Source organism: Nycticebus coucang, chromosome 4, assembly GCF_027406575.1.
Source record: "Nycticebus coucang isolate mNycCou1 chromosome 4, mNycCou1.pri, whole genome shotgun sequence".
In the NCBI taxonomy this organism is placed as follows: domain Eukaryota; kingdom Metazoa; phylum Chordata; class Mammalia; order Primates; family Lorisidae; genus Nycticebus; species Nycticebus coucang.
In genome coordinates this window covers 124,010,556-124,025,580 of record NC_069783.1, presented here as the reverse complement: position 1 = coordinate 124,025,580, position 15,025 = coordinate 124,010,556, and the positions used below count along the sequence as shown (strand labels likewise).

Sequence of the window (15,025 nt, the reverse complement as noted above, 5' to 3'; positions counted from 1 at the left end):
GCTTGAGGTGAAAGAAAGGAACGAAGGGAGGGAGAGAGGGAGGAGGGAAAGGAAGGGAAGGGAAGGAAAGGAAGGAAGGAAAGAAAGAAAGAAGACAAGAAAGAAAGGAAGGAAGGAAAGCAAGGAAGGAAAGAAAGGAAAGAAAGAAAGAACGAAAGAAAGAAAGAAAAGAAAAAAAGAAAAACCAGGCTCAGCGCCTGTGGCTCAAGCAGCTAAGGCACCAGCCACATACACCTGAGCTGGCTGGTTTGAATCCTGCCTAGGCCTGCCAAACAACAAGGACGACTGCAACCAAAAAATAGCTGGGCATTGTGGTGGGCGCCTATAGTCCCAGCTACATGGGAGGTGGAGGCAGAAGAATCGCTTGAGCCCAGGAATTGGAGGTTGCTGCGAGCTGTGATGGCACAGCACTCTACCCAGGGCAACAGCTTGAGGCTCTGTCTCAAAAAAAAAGAAAAAGAAAAACCAGTCAGGCTTGATGGTGAGTGCCTGTAGTCCCAGCTGCTCAGGAGGCTGAGGGAGTTGGATTGCTTGAGTCTAGGAGTTTTGCAGTGAGCTATGATGAGGCCGGTGTACTCTCGCCAGTGACAGTACGAGACTCTGTTTCAAAACAAAACCAAAACCATATGCCTACTATCGACCTCTTTTTCACTTGGAAAAAGAGAAAATCGACCTCTTTTTGACTTGGAAGAGAGAAAATGTCTTTATCAATCATTTCATTAAATGAGCATTTTCTGGGTGCCCTTTAGGAGAAGTTGGATATAGGAAAGACCTGCACAGTGGCTAGGATGATTTGAATGAGTGAATAAATATACCGGATTGACTGCATTTTGAAGGCAAGATTACATCCTAGAAGCCACAGTATTTTTTTTTTTTTTCTTTTTGAGACAGAGTCTCACTCTGCTGCCCAGGCTAAAGTGCCTTGGCATCATAGTAGCTAGGGCTATAGGAGCCCGCCAGCCACAAAGCCCAGCTAGTTATTTCTATTTTTAGTAGAGACGGAGTCACTTTTGCTCAGGTTGATCTCTAACTCCTTAGCCGAAGCAATCTTCTCGTCTTGGCCTCCCAGAGTGGTAGGATTACAGGCCTGAGCCATCTCGCCTAGTCTTAGCCACAGTATCTTCACTGTATCCAACAGATTACACATCCTCATTAAGTACTGCTTCAACTGTACAGTGTAACCTAATGGTTCGCTCAAGCCCACAGATATGGCCTCAAGGCCATATTTACCTTATGTCACGTGACCCTGCGCACCCCACCATGTCAACAACACAGGCCTCTCCAGGACCAGAAGATGGATGATTGGATAAAATGATCACGTGTCTCTCACTCTCTCAGGCTCAGGCCCCGCCCCTCCATGCCCGCGTCAGGCCTGAGCCTGCGCAGGCGCAATGAGTGGTAGTGCTTGCTGTAGGGGTGTCCGCGTGGGAAGAAGGTGGTGGCTTTGCAGGCCCCTTCTTGGAGTTGTGGTGGCGGTCTTCTCCGGAGCCAGAATCCGGCTGAACTGACAGAGTGGGCGTTCTAATGTGAAAAGAAGGCAAACTTAACGTAGGCATGACATTGTGGCCAACTCTCCCGCTGTGCTTGTGCCTCTCTAGGTTAGCCCAAGAGCTGGAGGTTGCTGTGAGCTGTGTGACGCCACGGCCCTCTACCAAGGGCGATAAAGTGAGACTCTATCTCTACAAAAAAAAAAAAAAATGCTTCGCACAGTGCTTGGGATGTAATATATACTCGATAAATACTTTAAAGGAGAGATGAAAGAAGGATATTCCATTTTTTTTAGATCACACAAAAGAGGAATATGAGTTGGTAGGGAGTATGTTTATGTTGCTTTTGTGACTTGCTAAAACAACTCCCCGGGGAATACAGACAAAAATAATGCCCAAGGCTGGGCTTGTGGAGTTAGAATCTTATAACAGGGCAGTGGCAAACTGATAGCATGCACTAGTTTGTTATTCTAACTGGGGGCATATATAGTGGGTTAGGACTGCCACAATGGTAGAAAGCAGAAGTAAGGCGTCAGACACAAGGAACATCAACTTCAGGAGATATACCAGGTTCTTTTTTTTTTTTTTTTAAGACGAGTCTTACTCTGTTGTCCTCCATAGAGTGTGTGGCATCATAGCTCACAGCAACCTCAAACTCCTGGGCTCAAGTGATACTCTTGCCTCAGTGTCCTGAGCACCTGGGACTACAGGCACTCACCACAATGCCCAGCTAGTTTTTCTATTTTTAGTAGAGACAGGATCTTGGTCTTTTTTTTTTTTTAATTAAATCATAACTGTGTAGATTGATGCATTTATGGGGTTCAGTGTACTGATTTCGTATATAATGTGAAATGCTTATGTTGAACTAAGTAACACATCCATCACAATTATACTCTTTTCTTAATAGTTTTGAAATGCATCATGCACATCCCCTACTATCCCCTCTCTCTCCTCTTCCCTTCTACTTTCTGGACTATAGTTATGTTTTACCATTCATATGAATGTGTAGGTGACTATATATTGATTTCATAGTAGTGTTGAGTACATTGGATACTTTTTTCCCCATTCTTGAGATACATTACTAAGAAGAATATGTTCCAGCTCCATCCAGGTAAACATAAAAGATGTGAAGTCTCCATCATTTTATGGCTGCATAGTATTCCATGGTGTACATATACCACAATTTGTTAATCCATTCTTGGGTCAATGGGCACCTGGGCTGTTTCCATGTCTTGGCATTTATGAATTGGGCTACAATAAACATTCTGGTGCAAATGTCTTTCTCGTAAAATAATTTTTGATCATCTGGGTATATACCTAGTAGAGGAATTGCAGGGTCGAACTGTAGATCTACTTTTAGTTCCTTGAGTATTCTCCAAACTCCTTTTCAAAAAGGTCATATTAACTTGCATTCCCACCAGCAGTGTAGAAGTGTTCCCTTCTCTCCACATCCACACCAACATCTGTAGTTTTGGGATTTTGTAATGTGGGTTAATCTTACTGGAGTTAGATGATATCTCAAAGTGGTTTTGATTTGCATTTCTTTGATAATTAAGAATGATGAGCAGGGCGGCGCCTGTGGCTCAGTGAGTAGGGCGCCAGCCCCATATACCGAGGGTGGCAGGTTCAAGCCCGGCCCCGGCCAAACTGCAACCAAAAAAAATAGCCAGGCATTGTGGCGGACGCCTGTAGTCCCAGCTACTCAGGAGGCTGAGGCAAGAGAATCACTTAAGCCCAGGAGTTGGAGGTTGCTGTGAGCTGTGTGATGCCACGGCACTCTACCGAGGGCCATAAAGTGAGACTCTGTCTCTACAAAAAAAAAAAAAAAGAAGAAGAATGATGAGCATTTTTTCATGTGTTTGTAGGCCATGCGCCTGTCTTCATCAGAAAAGTTTCTGTTCAAGTCTCTTGCCCACATAGAAATGGGGTTATTTGTTCTTTTCTTATTGATTAGTTTGGGTTCTCTGTGGATTCTAGTTATCAGACCTTTGTCAGAAGCATAACCTGCAAAAATCTTCTCCCATTCTGAAGGTGGCCCGTTTGTTTTACTTACTGTGCTCTTGGCTGTGCAAAAGCTTTATAGTTTGATAAGATCCCAATAATGTATTTTTGGTGTTGCTTCAATTGCCCAAGGGGTCCATCTCATAAAATATTCTCCCAGGCCAATTTATTCAAGTGTTTTACCTGCACTCTCTCCTAGTATTTTTATAGCTTTATGTCTTAAGTTTGATTCTTTTATCCAGTGAGAATCAATTTTTGTTATTGGTGAAAAGTGGGGGTCCAGTTTCAGTCTTCTACAGGTCAGCAGCCAGTTCACCCAGCACCATTTGTTAAATAGGGGGTCTTTCCCCCACTGATTTTTTTTTTTTTTGAGACAGAGCCTCAAGCTGTCACCCTGGGTAGAGTGCTGTGGCATCACAGCTCACAGCAACATCCAACTCCTGAGCTTAAGCTTCCCAAGTAGCTGGGACTACAGGTGCCCACCACAACACCCGGCTATTTTTTGGTTGCAGCTATCGTTGTTTGGCAGGCCTGGGCTGGATTCAAACCTGCCATCTCTGGTGTATGTGGTTGGTGCCTTAGCCACTTGAGCTACAGGTGCTGAGCCCCCCACTGAATATTTTTGACAGGCTTGTTGAAGATCAAATGATGATAAGTAGCTGGGTTCATCTCTTGGTTCTCTTTTCTGTTCCATAAATCTACCTCTCTGTTTTAGTGCCAATACCATGCTGTTTTGACAACTATACATTTATACTATAGGCTAAAGTCTGGTAATGTGATACCTCCTGATTTTTTTTTTTCTTTTTTTGAGACTCAAAGTCTCAAGCTGTTGCCCTGGGTAGAGTGCCGTAGTGTCACAGCTCACAGCAACCTCCAACTCTTGGGCTTAAGTGATTCTCTTGCCTCAGCCTCCATGTAGCTGGGACTACAGGCGCTTGCTAAATGCCCGGCTATTTTTTGGTTGCAGTTGTCATTGCTGTTTGGTGGGCCTGGGCTGGATTTGAACCCACCAGCTCCAGTGTATGTGGCTGGCGCTCTAGCCACTTGAGCTATTAGGCACTGAGCCAACCTCCTGATTTGTTTTTATTTCTGAGTAATGTATTTGCTATTCATGTTTTTTTTTCTGATTCCATATAAAACGAAGCACTATTTTTTCAAGCTCTTTAAAGTATGACCATGGTGCTTTAATAGGGATTACATTAAGTCTGTAGATTGCTTTGGGTAGTATGGACATTTTAACAATGTTGATTCTTCCCAGACATGAGCATGGTATGTTTTTCCATTTGTTAACATCTTCAGCTATTTCTTTTCTCAGAGTTTCATAGTTCTCTTTATAGAGATCTTTCATTTCCTTTGTTAGGTAAATTCCCAGATATTTCATCTTCTTTGGCACTACTGTAAAAGGAATAGAGTCCTCGACTATACTTTCGGCTTGACTATTGTTGGCATGTATAAAACTACTGATTTGTAAGTATTATTTTATATCCTGAGATACTGCTGTATTCCACTTCTAAGAGTTTTGTAGTTGAGTCCCTGGGATTTTCCAGGTATAGAATCATATCATCAGTGAAGAGTGAGAGTTTGATCTCCTCTGACCCTATTTGGATACCCTTGATTGCCTTCTCTTGCCTGATTGCAATGGCTAAGACTTCCATTACTATGTTGAATAGCAGTGGAGAGAGTGGCATCCTGCCTCGTTTCTGATCTGAGTGGAAATGTTTTAAATTTTACACCATTCAATATGATATTGGCTGTGGTTTTGCTATAGATGCCCTCTATCAGTTTAAGAAATGTCCCTTCTATGCCTATTTTCTTAAATGTTCTGATCATGAAGGATACTGGATATTATAAAAAGCTTTTCCTGCATCAATTGAGAGAACCATATGGATTGATGTGATATATTTATAGATTTGTGTACACTGAACCAACCCTGTAACCCTGGAATAAAACCAACTTGATTGTGGTGTATAATTTTTTTCGTGTTGTTGAATTCTGTTTGCTAAGATCTTATTGAATATTTTTGCATCAATATCCATTAATTATATTGGTCTATAATTTTCTTTGTTGGATCCTTTCCTGGTTTGGGGATCAGGGTGATATTTGCTTCATAGAATGTGTTGGGAAGTATTCCTTCTTTTATGCTTTGGAAAAGGTTGTATAATATAGGTATGAGTTCCTCTTGAAAGGTTTGATAGAATTCAGATGTGCAGTCATCTGGCTTTTCTTTTTTGGGTGATTTTGTATTGTTAATGCTGTTTCAGTGATTGATATACGTCTATTCAAGATTTCTAATTCTTTCTGGTTGAGTCTAGGGAGGTGGCATGCTTCCAGGTATTGGTCCATTTCCTTCAGATTTTCTTATTTCTGGGAATAGAGATTTTTGTAGTAATCACTGAGGGTTTTTTGAATTTCTGAGGTGTCTGTTATTTCTCCCTTATTATTTCTGATAGACTCAATATTATAGATTTTACTTTTATGTTTTTGGTTAGGTTGGCCAAAGGTTTATCGATTTTATTAATCTTTTCAAAAAAACATTTTGAAACTTTTTGTTGTTGATCTTCTGAATGACTTTTTTTGTTTTCAATTTCATTTAATTCTGCCCTAATTTTGGTTATTTCTTTTCTTCTGCTGGGTTTCTGAAGTTGCAATGTTCTTCCTTTTCCAGTGATCCATTAAGATGATTTTGGATGATCCATGAAGTATTTTTTTTTTTTTAGAGACAGAGTCTCACTTTGTCACCCTTGGTAGAGTGCTATGGCATCACACAGCTCACAGCAACCTCCAACTCCTGGGGCCCAGGAGATTCTCCTGCCTCAGCCTACTGAGCACTTGGGACCACAAGCACCCGCCACAACACCCAGCTATTTTTTGTTGCAGTTTGGCTGGGACCGGGCCCAAACCCACCATCCTAGATACATGGGGCCAGCACCCCACTCACTGAGCCACTGGCACTGCCCCCATTAAGTTGTGGACTTCCTCTCTGTTTTCTTGATGAAGGCTTCTAATACTATAAATTTCCCTCTTAGGACTGCCTTTGCAGTATCCCACAGGTTTTGATAATTTGTCTTCATTTTGTTCCAAAAAATTGGTGATTTTCTTCTTCTTCTTTTTTTTTTTGCAGTTTTTGGCCAGGGCCACGTTTGAACCCACTACCTCTGGTATATGGGGCCGGCACCCTACTCCTTGAGCCACAGGTGCCACCAGGTGATTTCCTTCTTTTTTCTTTTTTTGGAAAGACAGAGTCTCACTGTACCGCCCTGGGGTAGAGTGCCATGGTGTCACACAGCTCACAGCAACCTTTAACTCTTGGGCTTACGTGATTCTCTTGCCTCAGCCTCCCGAGCAGTTGGGACTACAGGCACCCGCCACAACGCCCAGCTATTTGTTTGTTGCAGTTTGGCTGGGGCTGGGTTTGAACCCGCCACCCTCAGCATATGGGGCCGGTGCCCTACTCACTGAGCCATAGGCGCCGCCGTGATTTCCTTCTTAATCTTGTCTTTGACCCAGCTATCATTCAGCCTAAGATTTAGTTTCCATGACTTTGTTTGAGTATTAAGATTCCTGTTGCTGTTGAGTTCAACTTTTATTCCATACTGGTCCAAGAAGCTACAAGGAATCATTTCTATTCTTTTAAATTTGCTGAGGTTAGATTTGTTTCCTAGGATATGGTCAATTTTGGAGGATGATCCATGGGCTGATGAGAAGAATGTATATTCAGTTTTAATGGGATGAAATGTTTTGTTAAGGTCTGTTAAGTTCATTTGTTCCAGAGTCATGTTTAAATCTAGTATTTGTTTAGTTTCTTCTTGGAGGATCTATCCAAAACTGTCAAAGGGGTGTTAAAATCTCCAACTATTATAGTGCAGGAAGATATCAAGTTGTTCATATCCATTAGGGTTTGCTTTATAAATTGAGGAGCATTCTGATAGGGTGCATAAATGTTAATTATTCAAATCTCTTCATGTTGGGTCTTTCCTTTGACAAATATGTAGTGATCATCCTTATCTTTCTTTATCTTTGTTGGTTTAAAGCCAATTGTGTCTACAATTAAAATTGCAACCCCTGGGCGGTGCCTGTGGCTCAGTGAGTAGGGCGCCAGCCCCATATGCCAAGGGTGGCGGGTTCAAACCCAGCCCCAGCCAAACTGCAACAAAAAAATAGCCAGGCATTGTGGCGGGCGCCTGTAGTCCCAGCTACTCGGGAGGCTGAGGCAAGAGAATCGCGTAAGCCCAAGAGTTAGAGGTTGATGTGAGCCGTATGACGCCACGGCACTCTACCCAAGGGCAGTACAGTGAGACTCTGTCTCTACAAAAAAAAAAAAAAAAATTGCAACCCCTGCTTTTTTCTGGTTTCCATTTGCCTGTATTATAGATGCTCATCCCTTCACCCTGAGTCTATTTTTATCCTGTAAGGTAAGATGAAATTCTTGTATGCAGCAGATATCTGGTCAGAGTTTATGTATCCAGTCAGCCAACCTGTGCCTCTTTAGAGGACAATTTAAACCATTCATGTTAATTGAGAGAACTGATAAGCCTGGTTGTGTTTTTGGTGTCATGTTTTTCAGATGTCCAGTGGACATTTTTTTTTTTTTTTTTGTAGAGACAGAGTCTCACTGTACTGCCCTTGGGTAGAGTGCCGTGGCGTCACATGGCTCACAGCAACCTCTACTCTTGGGTTTACGCGATTCTCTTGCCTCAGCCTCCTGAGCAGCTGGGACTACAGGCGCCCGCCACAACGCCTGGCTATTTTTGTTGTTGTTGCAGTTTGGCTGGGGCTGGGTTTGAACCCGCCACCCTTGGCATATGGGGCCGGCGCCCTACTCACTGAGCCACAGGCACCTCCCCCAGTGGACATTTTTAATCCTTTCACCACTGTGGAAGTTGGGTTTCATTTAATAGTTTACTTTGGTGGTAGAGTATTGTGCTGGTCATCGTGGAGGATGAGTCTGAGAATATCCTGGAGAGCTGGTTTAGTTACGGCAAATTTCTTCAACATGTATATGCCATTAAAGTATTTGATTTCTCCATAACAAATGAAACTCAGTTTAGCTGGATACAGAATTCTGGGCTGAAAGTTGTTTTGTTTTAGGACATTTAAAGTCGATGACCATCCTCTTCTGGCTTGAAACATTTCAGCTGAGAGATCTGCAGTCATTCTGATATTGCTCTCTTTGTAGGTGATGCTTTTCTTATGTCTGGCTGCTTGCAGAATTTTCTCCTTCGTCTAGACTTTGGCAAACTTAATCACAATGTGTCTAGGACAGCAGTTCTCAACCTGTGGGTCACAACCCACAGGAACTCTATTAAATGGCTGTGGCATTAGGAAGGTTGAGAACCACTGGTTTAGGAGATGCTTTATTTGGATTGAATCTTGCTGGGGTTCTGAAGCTGTCTACTATCTGAAGTTCTGTATCTCTTGCAATGCTTAGGAAATTCTCCTTCATAATCTCTTGTAGTAGAGCATCTGTATCTTCAGGACCATCTTCTTATCCTTCAGGAATTCCTATAAGATGAATATTTGATCTTTTAGAGTGATCCACTACTCTCTCAGGGAATGATCAGTTTTTGCTCTTCATTTGCCTGCCTCTTCGAGCATTTAGGAACGTTCAAAAGATTTGTCTGGGCGGCGCCTGTGGCTCAGTCAGTAAGGTGCCGGCCCCATATACCAAGGGTGGCGGGTTCAAACCCAGCCCCGGCTGAACTGCAACCAAAAAATAGCTGGGCGTTGTGGCGGGCGCCTGTAGTCCCAGCTACTCGGGAGGCTGAGGCAGAAGAATCGCTTAAGCCCAGGAGTTGGAGGTTGCTGTGAGCTGTGTGAGGCCACGGCACTCTACCGAGGGCCATAAAGTGAGACTCTGTCTCTACAAAAAAAAAAAAGATTTGTCTTCAGCTTCCAAGATCCTTTCTTCTGCCTGCTCAACTCTGTTATTTAGGGATTCTACTGTATTTTGGAGCTCCTCAACTAACTTTTTCATTTCCTTGAGCTCTGCTATCTCTTTTCCCATTATGTCCATATCTTTGGTTACTTTGTCTTTGAATTCATTAATTTCTTGAGACAGCTTTAGAACAACTCTTTGGATTTCAATTTCTAATTTTTCTTCCTTTCTAATTCATCTTATTTGCCATCCATTCAATTTCTGACATTTCAGCTATTTCTTTATGCATGACATCTTCAGACGTATTCCTTTGTCATTTCTTGGAGGGAGTTGATCTACTCTGGTTATTCATGTTGTCAGAGTTCTTCCATTGGTTCTGCACCATGTTTATTTTCCACCAATTGGTTATTAGAACTGGTAGGGTGAGACTGGATTAGGGTTCCCAGGTAGTAGAGATAATCAGTCCCTTACCAAAGCGCTAAGCTTTGTAATTGTGGCTTACCTCCTAAAAACCTTACCAAGGCCCCTTTCAGAGTTTTGGCTGGAGACTCTGAGGACCTACTTGATGAGATCACACAAGCTAGCTCTGTTTTAATATCAGCCAACCTCTACCCTATCCTAAGAAGCCACAGTATTAGGTTTAGATCTCAGCTGTGAAGAGATACAGATAGCTGTGGTGCCTAGCCCCCACCCTACAGTTCTTTTCTGCTACAGAACTTGGAAGGTCAGCCTCAGAGTGTCCCCAGGTGGACAGCCCCAGACATGAGTTCCATTTATATTGTCTCAGGCAGTGCAAATCCTGCTCAACAAAGAGGGATCCAAAGGTCTCCAACAGCACAATTGGAGCCAGGGATCCATGCCCCTGCCCACCAGACTAATCCACACTGTTGTCTGCTTCCCTGCTCACAGGCCAGTTGGAGCTAGGGACCACACCACTGCCTGCAGTCTCAGTCCACACGCAGCAAGGCTCTGCTTGCCCAACCAGTTGAAGTCAGGGGACCATGCCCCTGTCCACCAGCAAGCCTCTGCTCACAGGCCCAGCTGGATCAGGGGATCACGCCTCTCAGGGTCTTGGTCTTTCTTTTTTTATTAAACCATAGCTATGTACATTAGTATGATCGTGGGGCACCATACACTTGGTTCATAGATCGTTTGACACATTTTCATCACATTAGTTAACACAGCTTTTAGGGTCTTGGTCTTATATAGGCTGCTCTCAAACTCCTCAGCTAAAGCAATCCACCACTTCAGCCTCCCAGAGTGCTGGGATTATAGGCATGAACCACCATTCCCTGCCACCAGGTTCCCCTTGGGATATGGTTGGTTTTTTTTTTTTTGAAAGCACTCCATCTCAGAAGGGAATGTTAAAATAAAGCAAACATTCCTAAGGCCCTCAAGACTTGATTTCACGATTTGTGCCAGCACTGAAGTGCTGAAAGAGCCTGCCTTCCCTTCCTGGCAACCTAACCTGTTTTCCACTACACTACATTTTAACCATTCCTGGTCTCCTTGGCCAGATGTACTGCTGGCTTTTACTTCAATTTATAGGCTGGCAATAATTTTTCATAATTGACTCAATCTGCAGACAAATGCTCTCATTGTTGTTTAAAAAGAAAAAAAACTGGAAGGAAATTCTGCCTGAATTCTAGTTCTGACTCTGAAACCATGTAGTGCATCCTTGGGTAAGTCTGGAACTTACTTTCTTTACAAATAAAATGAGTGGGAGGAGCTAAATTTTCTCTAATTCTGTCATTTGGTGGGGGGGGGGAATAGTATTTTCTGTCAGCAGTTTGAGTACAAAAAGTTGTACCTTTGTATCCTTGGTATCTTAATACAGTGTCTGTCAATAACTGTTGATGAGATCTATGGTTGGCTTGAGATTCAAAAGACCCCAATTTTTTTTTTTTTTTTAGACAGAGCCTCAAGCTGTTGCCCTGAGTAGAGTGCTGTGGCATCACAGCTTATAGCAACCTCCAACTCCTAGGCTTAAGTAATTCTCTTGCCTCAGCCTCCCAAGTAGCTGGGACTACCACAATGCCCAGCCATTTTCTGGTTGCAGTTGTCATTGTTGTTTGGCAGGCCTGGGCTAGATTCAAACCCACCAGCTCTTGGTGTATGTGGCTGGTGCCTTAGCCACTTGAGCTACAGGCATCGAGCCAAAAGACCCAAATTTTTATACATTTATTGGTACTAACTTTGGGTAAATAAGGAAATCTGTTTCAAAGTACCTTAGGATTGGCCTCTTTGCTTAGCTGGTGTGACAATTGGGGGTGGGAGGTTCACTGTTCACCACACCTAGATACTTGGTGTGCTATTAAAAAAATTCAGACGTACAGAGGTGATCATATCTTCCTCTGTAAACCTACATCTTGCTCTCACTTTGTAAATCTACCCTTCTTTCTCAATAAACTTTGTTTCACACTTGGGGGGGAAAAGCACCTTAGGATCACCATTGGCAAAAAAGCTGCAAAGAGATTTACATCAACCTGACACCTCTTCAGAATTCATGATTATGAGCAAACCTATATTTGTTCAGGTAAAATGAATTTTATTTTCAATTGGATGACTTAGCCCAGTTAACTGAAATTTGCTTCCTTGGCAAGTGCGGATGAACATGTATTGCCTGCCCTAATTTTAGACAAAAGGCTATCACTCTGATTCTTTCATCCACCTCACTTTGTGATGAGATTGAGCAGAAAGCTTTACCCTGGTGCACTGATTCCTTATGGTTAACTCAGTAATCAAACAAGCATGGTTGCTTTCCTCACAACTTAAGAGCCCACTTGGGAGGTGGCGCCTGTAGCTCAAAGGAGTAGGGCACTGGCCCCATATGCCAGAGGTGGCAGGTTCAAGCCCAGCCCTGGCCAAAAACTGCAAAAAAGAAAAAAAAAAAACAGCCCACTTGGGAATTAACTGTTTCCTCTCTACACAACAGGTTCAAGCTAAGTATCTCATTCTAACAGCTGAAATCAAATAGAAGTCAACCCCTAGAGAACTATCAACACCCCTACAGCCTGCACACTTTATTGCTTGTTTTTGAGACAGAGTCTCTCTCTGTCACCCTGGGTAGAGTGCCCGAGCATTATAGCTCAAAGCAACCTGAAACTTGGGCTTGAACAATCCTCTTGCCTCAGCCTCCCGAGTAGCTGGGACTATAGGCATGCACCACTACGCCTGGCTATTTTTCAATTTTTATTTTATTCTATTTATTTATTTATTTTTTTTTGAGACAGAGCCTCAAGCTGTCGCCCTGGGTAGAGTGCCATGGCATCACAGCTCACAGCTGACTCCAACTCCTGTGCTTAAGCCAGGAATCCTCAAACTGTGGCCCGCAGGCCACATGAAGTGGTGTGAATTGTATTTGTTCCCATTTTGTTTTTACTTCAAAATAAGATATGTGCAGTATGCATAGGAATTTGTTCATAGTTTTGTTTTGTTTTTTTTTAACTATAGTCCGGCCCTCCAACGGTCTGAGGGACAGTGAATTGGCCCCCTGTTTAAAAAATTTGCAATTTTGATATGAGGACAATTAATGACAATTAAGGTTATGGGGGGTGGGGTGGAAAAGCAGAAAGAGGGAAGGAGGAAGGGGGCGGGGCCTTGGTGCATGCCACACCTTCTAGGGGCAAGACACGATTGCAAGAGGGACTTTACCTAACAAATGCAAGCAGTGCAACCTGGCTTATTGTACCCTCAATGAACCCCCCCCCCAAAAGAAAAAAGTTTGAGGACGCCTGGCTTAAGCGATTCTCTTGCCTCAGCCTCCCAAGTAGCTGGGACTACAGGTGCCCGCCATAATGCCCAGGTATTTTTTGTTGTTGTTTTTGTTGTAGTTGTCATTGTTGTTTGGCAGGCCCAGGCTGAATTCAAACCTGCCAGCTCTGGGGTATGTGGCTGTCGCCTTAGCCGCTTGAGCTATAAGGCACTGAGGCAGTCTTTCTATTTTTAGTAGAGGTCTTGCTCTTGCTCAGGCTGAGCTCAAGCTATCTGCCCACCTTAGTTACCCATAGTGCTAGGATTACAGGCATGAGCCACCACACCTAGCCACTTCATGTGCTATTAAAAAAAAATCCTTTATTCCTTAGTTAATAAAAAATTCGTTCATGTTATATATTTATTGAAAAAATATCAAAATGGTTCAGTTAAAGACACTTAGCCATTTGGATTATAAATTATATCATTCCCTTCTACCTTTAACTCCCCCAAATTAGTTAGATCCTTGGGTTAGGACACTCCATATTTCCCAGGTCATTTCTTCTGCCAGGTGAGATTACAAAAATGGAAGTGAATACAGTTTTCCTATCAAAAGAAACTGCTCCTTTGACAAAAATATTTCTTCAAGAGCAAACCTCATCAGCCTGAAGAACTTAACTCAGCTCTGAAATGTGCCCAGTTCAGAGCTGGGCTGGTAGAGAGACATTGTTTTGCTGCCTTCTGTAGGCTACACTCAATGACCTTTAATTAGTTTGAAGAAAAAGGATGAATCCTTAAGGATCTGCAAATAAATGAAACAAATTAATGCCTGGATAAGCTGGGAGTAGAGTGGAGGGAATGCTTGTGAACATCAGCCTACGATTCAAAAACCATAGCACTTAGGAGACATGGAAAGATGGGCGCTATATATTGTTAAATGAAAATAGGATATAATAAAATTTTAAGGACAGTTTGATTCAATTTTAGTAAAAACACAGATTTAGTTACATCACATCAGAATGTTAATCTTTGGCTATTTTGGTGGTAAGATTATGGGTAATTTGTATACTTCTCTATATTATCTACACTTTTTCTTTTTTGAGACAGTGTGTCACTCTGTTACCCTGGGTAGAGTGCTGGGGCATCATCCCAGCTCACAGAAACCTCAAACTCGTGGACTTGATCAACCCTCTTGCCTCATGGGCCACTACTCACAGCTACTTTTTCTATTTTTAGTACAGACGGGATCTCGCTGTTGCTCAGGCTTGTTTCAAACTCCTGAGCTCAAGTATTCCATCCACCTTGGCCTCCCAAAGTGCTAGGATTACAGGTATGAGCCACTGGACCCGGCCTTGTCTAAACTCTCTAAGATAAATAATATAGTAATGTGAACCTAATTTAAAAGTACATTTAAAAAGTGATATTCCACGTGGACTTCTTAGGTGCTAACATCCTGTTCCTAGATCTGGATGCTGTATGTCTTTTTTTTGGCTGGGGCTGGGTTTGAACCCACCACCTCCAGCATATGGGGCCAGCACCCTACCCCGTTGAGCCACAGGTGCTGCCCTGGATGCTGTATGTCTTCATCAAGCTTTTCATTTATAATATGTACACTTCTCTGTATATATAGTATTCTTCAGTTAAAATGGTTTATAAAAAGTGGTTGTATAGAAACTCTTATTTGTTGGTGGTGGAGACACAAAATATTCCAGCCACTTTGATGACAATTTAATAGTTTGTTATAAAAGTAAATGTACTGGCTCGGCACCTGTAGCTCAAGAGGCTAGGGTGCCATTCACATACACCAGAGCTGGCAGTTCAAATCCAGCCTGGGCCTGCCAAACAACAATGACAACTACAAGCAAAAAAAAAGCTGGGCATTGTGGAGGGCACCTGTAGGCCCAGCTACTTGGGAGGCTGAGGCAAGAGAATCACTTGGGCCCAAAAGTTGGAGGTTGCTGTGAGCTGT

General features: G+C 42.8%; 1 protein-coding gene across 6 annotated transcripts in view; it reads right to left on the bottom strand.

Annotated features, from left to right (window-relative positions):
- The window catches only part of SIRT4 (sirtuin 4), an 82,109-nt gene that overhangs the window by 39,428 nt on the left and 27,656 nt on the right, over positions 1-15,025 (bottom strand). For 4 of the 6 annotated variants that reach the window (XM_053588276.1, XM_053588275.1, XM_053588277.1 and 1 more), the window contains exon 5: positions 10,486-13,858. The exons of 1 other annotated variant lie outside the window; for it this stretch is intronic. The gene's annotated coding sequence lies outside the window, so the exon portion shown is untranslated. Of the gene's footprint in view, positions 1-291; positions 1,522-10,485; positions 13,859-15,025 lie in introns of those variants that run through there. One more of the 6 variants, XM_053588273.1, reaches the window with a different exon arrangement.